The 7,735-nt window shown below is 56.5% G+C and overlaps 1 long non-coding RNA gene across 1 annotated transcript in view; it reads left to right on the forward strand.

The window, feature by feature from the left end:
* Positions 1-4,518: 4,518 nt before the first annotated feature.
* LOC102015952 overlaps positions 4,519-7,735 on the forward strand; it is a 4,804-nt gene continuing 1,587 nt past the window's right edge. Inside the window, exon 1 of the long non-coding RNA XR_263714.1 lies at positions 4,519-4,576. This is a non-coding gene — a long non-coding RNA (uncharacterized LOC102015952). The remainder of the gene's footprint in view (positions 4,577-7,735) is intronic.

Consider the following 7,735-nt stretch of genomic DNA (forward strand, 5'->3'; position numbering starts at 1 on the left):
CAGGCAGACAGAGAGCCCCTGAGAGTCCTGCCCACCTCCCTGCTGGCTCACACTCATTACCAGCTAGGGAAGAGCAAAAGCAATGGTCCCGGTGACAACCAAGTTTGTTCTATGCAAAGGAGACACCAGGGGAGGAATCTGAACTCCACGAGAGGCACTAGAGAACCAATGCGCGTCACAGAGCAGAGGAGGAGCAGAGGTGGCTGGAGGAGGCGTTGAAAGCTGTCCATTGGAAGAAGGCTGGACCTGCTTCAGGCCCCCGCTCTGTAGCCCGAGGACATTTCTCTTCTGCATTCCTTTAGCAACAGACTGGCGCTCCAGAAGGAAGGGCCCGGGACAAGCCAAAACAACCTCTGACCCAGGTCCCTCACACGTCTCTGGAACCAAGTTCCATCCAGCCTTACCACCTAGGAAGGAACCAGCTGCCTGTACCACACTTACGGAGCATGCACTGCCCTTACCTGTGCTGGGACTTGGGAAAGGATGGATCAGAAGGGGGCCACGGGGGAAAAGTCACCGGATGGGGGCGTAGAAAGGGCACTGAATGACGGGAGCTTGTGCTGCTGATTTGCTGTGTGACCATACACGAGCCCTCTGCCCTCTCTGGGCCTTGGTGTCTTAATCTATAACAAAGTAAAGTAGTTGGCCTAGATGGGACCTTTTGTGTGTATGTGTGCTGGGCCTTACGGGCTAGGCCAGCACTCTACCGCTGAGCGACACTTCCAGCCCATGATCAGGAATTCTCAGTCCATAGGAAGCTTCATAGTGACCTGGAATCCGGTTAAAAATGTGTGTGCGTGTGTTTCCAAGGGTGAAAGGGTCCCCTGGTTTTTTTTTAGATTCCAAAAAGGATTTGTGGTCTAAAGAGATGTAAACAGCTGAACTAGAAAGAGGATGTCAATGGTCCTTTCAAGTGTTAATATTTTCCCTTATATAAAGAGGTTTATGGAGGGAGAGGAAAGGAAAGCGAGGAGGGAGAGAGAGAGAGAGAGAGACAGAAAGAGAGAGAGAGAGATCTACTGACATCAGAGGAAGGCAGGGGGAAAATGGGCTCCAAGCGTAGGGGCCGAGCACCCCCACACCCAATGCTGGAACCCCCTCCTGATGCTGCCCCTGCTGCCCCTGCTTCCTCTGCCTTCTGATGCTCCTTTTGGCATGAGGCTGGCACACCAGTCCTGCGAGGCCCAGGGTCCTGTCCTGGCAGGAGTCAGTAACCTGGAATGTGCAGAAGCCGGGCAGAGCCAGGCCCAGTGGGGTGGGGCGGCCTCCTCGGGGCTGGGCGTCAGCAGCTGGCATCTCCCCCCTTAGCCAGTTCCCAGACTCTCAGCAAAGAACGGTGTGTTAAACCGGTTTCCTCTCCCTGCTGGACTCAGGGCAGGGCCGAACCACACGGGTTCCGAATGCTGGCTTTTCCTTCAGGGCTCAAAGGGCAGACACTAAGACCTTAAGGCTTGGGGCTGGGAAGTTAGCTCAGCGGCAAAGCGGCTGCCTGGCAAGTGCAAGGTCGTGAGTTTGATTCTTGATACCGAAAGAAAAACAAAAAACAAAACAAAAAACCCCACAAAAAAACAAACAAACAAAAAGACCTTAAGGCTTCATCGAAGGAGAGAGAAATCTGGGCTGGAGAGAGCAGGTGTGGGGCACAGGGAGCTCCGTGGCAGCCTTACGGAGAGGTGCAGAAAGCAGAGGAGTGAAGCGGGCAGCCCAGGTGTGGTACGGGGTGCCAGGTTGGGACCTGACTGCGTCATGGGTCATGCTGACAGTGCTGAGCTCAGAGGAGGGGGAGCCGGGGCACACGACTCTGTATGTGTGTGTGTGTGTGTGTGTGTTAATAACATGACTGTCCTCTGCTTTTTCAAAGCTCTTCCTCACCTATTTGACTGGATCCCCATTCCCCCTGAAATGTCAATATTCCCTTTTACAGACTAGCAGATTGAGGCCCAGGGATGCTAAGTGACTAGCCCGAGGTGGCAAGTCAAAGTGTCAAAGATGTTTCTGGCTCCAGATCAAGGGCTCTTTCTATCCTCCCACATCGTGTGGCAATAAAGGGTGGGGCAAGTGAAGGAGGCAGCCGTGTTTACTGAGGGCTGCTGTGTGCCAGGCTCCCGCCAGGTGCCTTCCATGGTCCAGCTCATTTAATGATGCCGCCTTGCTCCGCAGCTGCCTCCCTCACGATACCTGCTGAGCTAGGCACTGGGCAGATAGATGGGATGTCGTGTGTGCCAGAGCCGGGGCCTCGCCTAACACGCTGGCTCAGTTAGAACAGCATCTGCGCTCCTTCCTTTCCTGGACAGTTCCCAGGTCCCCTTCTGCAAAGAACAGGGGCAGGGAAGGGCAGCAGGTACCAGTCCAGAGAACCAAGGCAGGTACTAGGAACAGATGCTGGGCCTGGCCGAACCTAACGCTCTCAGGACCTTAACCAGAGCCCTGACCCCACCCACAGCTGTCCTGGGCAGTGGGGGTCCATGAGGCAGCGAGTGGGACAGGGCGATCGGAGCTCCTAGTTTGTGATGGATTCAGCCGTGACTGCCGTAGATCTCACACCACTTGCCAATGTGGGTGCTAATTCTCCCTATTTGACAGGTAAGAACAGGCCTGGGCAGACAGACGGCTTTATTAGACTTTGGATACTTGGGATCCACAGGCAGAAGTGTATTTGAACCCTGGTCTTTCCACGCCCACCCACGCTCTTCCCACCGCCACACGGCCGGCTCCACCCGGGGCAGCTGCCCGGGACAGCTTCCGGCTCGCTCATCCGCGCCCCTGGAGCGCCTCTCCCCTGGAGCTCACAGAGGCTGCGCAGAGGAGGCAGAGCCAGTGTGACCTTTATATTTAGAGCCCAGCACAATCCTGGAGGGAATGCAAGTCTGTGAAAGACCGAACAAGAGGGAGGAGAGACTGCAAACGTGGCGAAGAACTGCCCAGTGAAAGGCGGCAGAGACTCACGTGCCTGCGCAGCAAGACCAGCGCTCCCCCTGGCGGCGGGGCTGGGTGGGCGGGGTCTGCGTCCGGCTGGAGCCCGATGGGGCGTGGCCAGAGGCTAGAGGGCCAATCAGGAGCGGCAGCTGGCAGCCGCAGCATCCCCAAAGGCGGGCCGAGGGAGGCGGCCGGCGATCAGCCTTGCGGCTTTAGGCAGCAAGCGGGCCAGGAGGGAGAGGCAGCGAGAAGAGGGGAGTCAGACGACAGGAAGGGGGACCCGGAAGTGGGGGCAGTGACAGGCGCTGCCCACGTGCACTTCGGCTCAGCTCGACCGATGGTAGGACGCGGGAGCAGCCCGATCGGAACGCCGGGGCACACCAGGCCCCGCCAGAGTCCTTCTGCATTGAGAAATCCATACGTTCATTCAACTCACACGGCTGTTTGGGGGGCAGAGGGAGGCGGAGGGGGAGCCAGGAGCGCAAGGAGAGTGGGGAGAGAAGACGGGGCGAGGCCACGTGAAGGCGGCACCGGGAAAGACGGCCTCAGACCACAGCGGGGTGCGGATCTTCCGGAGGAGAAAGGGAGGCGGCCGCGAGGAAGTCGCTGTCACAGCCTGGTCCTAAGGACCTGCAGGTCAGGACCACGTAGGTCGCCTCCTTGGGCCAACACCCCCTCCAGGCCCCAGCGCTGCAAGCTCCCAGCCCCTTCGGCGCCCCTGAAGGTGGTATTCTCCCGTGTGGATATCACAGCCCTGGGGCAGAGCAAGCAGCCGGCAGCACCAGGGCGGGCAGTGTTCGGAGCCAACCCCCGCCACAGCGCCTGGCCCCGCAGCGCCCCTCCTGGTCAGTTAGGGTATGGAAGGGGAGGCGTTTCCGCCTTTCAGCTACCCTTTACTCTGCAGGTACTTACCACCTAAGAAACGTCAGGGACTGGAGATGCAGTGACGCACAAAATAAATGCCCTGCCCTCTTGGCTCCCATTCTAGAGGAGGCAGTAGGAAAACACACAGGTGGACAGATAGGATAACTAGTGAGAAATGCTATGGCGAAAAACAGCAATGCAAGGAGATGAAGGTCCGATCAAATGGAATGCTATTTTAATTTGGTATTTCTCTAAAGCACTAACACTTCACTAGAGACCCGGCATGGACAGGGTGGCAGAGGGCAGGCAAAAAGCTCTGGCCTTTGCCTGGCACCTTGTGGCTGGGCAGAGAAGAAAGGTGCTTTGGAGGGGGTGAGGTTCATCCGGACAAGTGGAGTCCATAGACCCCTTGTCCTGTGGTTAGTGCATTCTTCATTTTTGCATTCCCAGCTCCGAGTGCAATGCCAAGCACATAGCTGATGCCGAGGGAAATGTGGGGCCATGTATAAACCCACTGTGGGCATGGGAAACTACAGGGGGGCACAGTGCTCCCAGATGACCCGGCAGCTCCAGCGATATCGTGGTAATCACGTAAAGTGATCCTGATGGTGAGTCCAAAGTCAGGCTCAAATCCCGGGGCCGGTGCCCCAAGTAACTGTGTGCGCTTTGAGTCACGGAACCTTCCGGAGCCTCAGGTTCCTATTGTGTAGAATGAGGATAAACATTCTTCCTGACTATCTTGCTGTGATGACAGAATGGGATCCAGCACTTAGCATGGTGTCTAATAGAGTGGGCAGTAAGTAGATATTAAGTAGGATAATCGTTCACTACCTTCAGAGCAGGTATGGGAACCAGTGGCTCTAGGTCTTTGTTCACTCTGAGTGCTCTTGTCTGTGAATGATGTTATTAGTCAATAATGTTATTAGTTGCTGGCATTGTCGTACTTGTGCCATGATTTTATGAATCAAAACGTCTGTGATCTGCCACATGAGGGGGCCTCGACCCTCGGGACCCAGCCTCTCTCTCCTCCTGGCATGAGGCACATGAGGAGCACCCCAAAGGTCCCGGCTCGGTGCCAGCTGCCCTGGCCAGACGCCCATCCATCTGTCCCAGCCCAGCAGCCCCACCCTCACCATCTGTCCCTGCCATTGCCCATAGGTCTGAGTAGGTCTCAGAAGACAAATGGCCCAGTATTAGAGGCTGTTGTGGCGGGTGACGGATTGCATGCCATGAAGCCAGGTGGGCTGGGCTCTGGGTGGGAGCGCCCAGGACAAGTCACCGGGGAACGAACGCCGTTCACCAGGGCCTGCTGCCCCCAAGGGCAGTGATACCTGTGTGAACACGGGGATGTCACTTCTCTTGAACACAACGAGCAAGTTCATGGAGCCTGATCTGCCCGGGCATGGTCATCTGGGCGGGGGGTGCTTCCCTCTGGCCTCCTCCCACCTCATCTCTCCCTTCCCGAACCCCAGTCTGGCTGAGAATGGACTTCCCTCTCTCCACAGCCCAGCTTAGCCAGCTTTGCAGCTGATGCTGCTGGCACCCCACACCTCCCCTGGCTTACTGCCCCCCCTCTGTCCTTCCACCAAACACACCCACGGATCCTTGGTTGATCCTTCCTTTTGTCTGTTTATTTTTGTCCTACTGGGGACTGAACCCCTTGGCACTGAGCTATATCCCCAGTGCACCCCTCCTTTTTTTTTTTGGTTTTTTTCTGGTACCGGGAATTGAACTCATGACCTTGTACTTCCCAGTGCACCCCTGTTTTACATTTTGAGTCAGGGTCCCACTAGGTTGCTAAGTTGCCCAGTGTAGGCTCAAACTGGGGATCGTCCTGCCTCAGCCCTTCAAAGGGCTGGGGCCAACCTTGCTTTGGGTCAGAGTACTGGATCTTCTCTGCCAGGCCTCAATCTCCTTTAAGGATCATCCTGGAACCTCCTCCTTCAGAAAGGCTTCTTAGACTTGCAGTACTCCTATTCTGCCTCCCTTCCCCCTCCACTGTTATGAGCAGTTCGTGGCTGGTACCCTCCTTTCTTTCCAGCTAAAAAGAAAGCATTTGAAAAGCTTGCCCATGTTGCCCACCATGATCATACCCAGCTCTAGCTGGCACTCTGCAGTTTGTGAAAGAGCCATGAAATTCAGTGCATTTCATGCATGACAGACCCTTGAGGCAAGCAGTGCCTCCCTCCTTTACAGCTCAAAGGGCTTAAAGGGCATGCTCACCCCTGCAGCTACCAGTTCCCTGTGCCCTCCTAGCCAGACACCACTGAGCACCCCCCGTGAGCCAGCACGGGAAGTCAGCCTGCCTTGTCCAAGCCTGGCACTCACTCCTCTCCTAGGCCTCCTGGTAAAGGAACCCCAGGCCAGGTAGCAGCAGCTCCAGTTGCAGAAGCCTCCCTTCCCTGCAGGCTCAGCTTTCAAAATTAATGGCTTGTGTCTCTCTGCTAACACATTTGAGTCCGTTTCTTTGCTAGCATGTGCCTCATGCTCTGCCTTCCAGTACATTCATCTGGGGACTTGGGTCACGCTGTGAACCCCTTTGTTCCCCTGATGCCTTGTGCCAGGCCTGGTACACAGTAGGTGCTCAGTTAATAAGCAAAGGAGACCACTGAAGAGAACAAATCTCCTCAGGACACCAACCCTCCCAAGGCCCCCAGGGGCATGGGGACCCTCTGCATTTTGCCAGGCAGCAGCTATGCCCAGGCCCAAAGTTAGGAAAAGCACGGCCTGGGGAGTCCAGAGACCTAGTCTGGGTCCCTGCCCCTGCTCCTTACCATCCATGTGGTCCTGGGAGTGTTAGTAACTCTCCCATGCCTCAGTTTCCCATCTGGGCGAATGTTACTTTTAATCTTATGCAGATAAAATAATCACACAGCACTTGGCCCAAGGGAAAGTTGCAGGTCTGAGTAACGGTCATCCTCACACAGCATCTCTGTTGGAGAGCTGCTGAACATGGTGTTTCAGAGGGTGGGCAGCCTGTGCTCAACTTTCGAGGTCCTTTCTGTGCCTCAGTTTCCTTTATGTCGGGTGATGATTCACGGTTCCCACCTCGGAAAGTCACTGTGCACATTCGGTTCCCACAGCCCAAGTCCTTGCCTGGCGCCTGGTCAGCACCACATAGCGTTCAGCTCCGCACACTCTTAGCAGCAGCAAAAGGCAGCCTTTCCCCCTTGCCTGATGTCCCCGTCCACAGCTCGGCGTCAGGGGCCAGCATCCCCTCCCCGGTGGCCCACCTTAAGCAGGGACAAGGACTTGTGAGCACATCTGACACGTGTGCCCCCGCGCCCACGGCAGAGGCTGCTGGCTGGTCATAGTTCTCCTCCCACTAAACTCACTCCTGACCTCAGACTCCTTCTCAGCGCAGGATTCTGTGGCAAAACCAGAAATGTCTTGGAGCCCTGGAGAGGAGTTTTCTCTGCTATCTTCGCCACAGGGCATGGTTCTACTTGCAGACCCTGAGAGACGGGGGGAGGGGACCCTTTGGCGACCTGGTATCTTTCAGAAGCGGGTGGGGGACTCACCAGAGATGTTGCCGGCCAGGGAAAGGTTCTCGCACTGCTGATTCTGGATGGAGGCGGAGACGGGGTTCAGCCCCAGGAGGAGAAGGGCCTGTGGACACAGGGAGGTGAGGGACAGGGTTAGGCTGGGCTCGGAGCAGGCTGGCCTGCTACTTCGTGCCTCGGCTCCCTTCTCCGTTCTGCGTTCAAACTCTTGAAAGTCTCCTTGTCCTCCTCTTACCGTGTCCTCTGAGCCTGGAGTTTCTGGAGCTGCCCTGTTCACCAGAGCCTGGAAAGGCTGGTAAGGGAAGCAGCTCCAGCAACTAGGACAGAGGACTTCTGTTCCTGGTGGTGAGGGTCCTCCGGGGAGGCTCTGCTGGAGGAAGCTGTCTCCATCACATGAATTCCAAGCATGAGCTCTCCCTCCCTCTCCCTCTCCCTCTCCCTCTCCCTCTCCC

This window comes from Chinchilla lanigera, unplaced genomic scaffold (assembly GCF_000276665.1).
Source record: "Chinchilla lanigera isolate Chin_1 unplaced genomic scaffold, ChiLan1.0 scaffold00077, whole genome shotgun sequence".
NCBI lineage: Eukaryota > Metazoa > Chordata > Mammalia > Rodentia > Chinchillidae > Chinchilla > Chinchilla lanigera.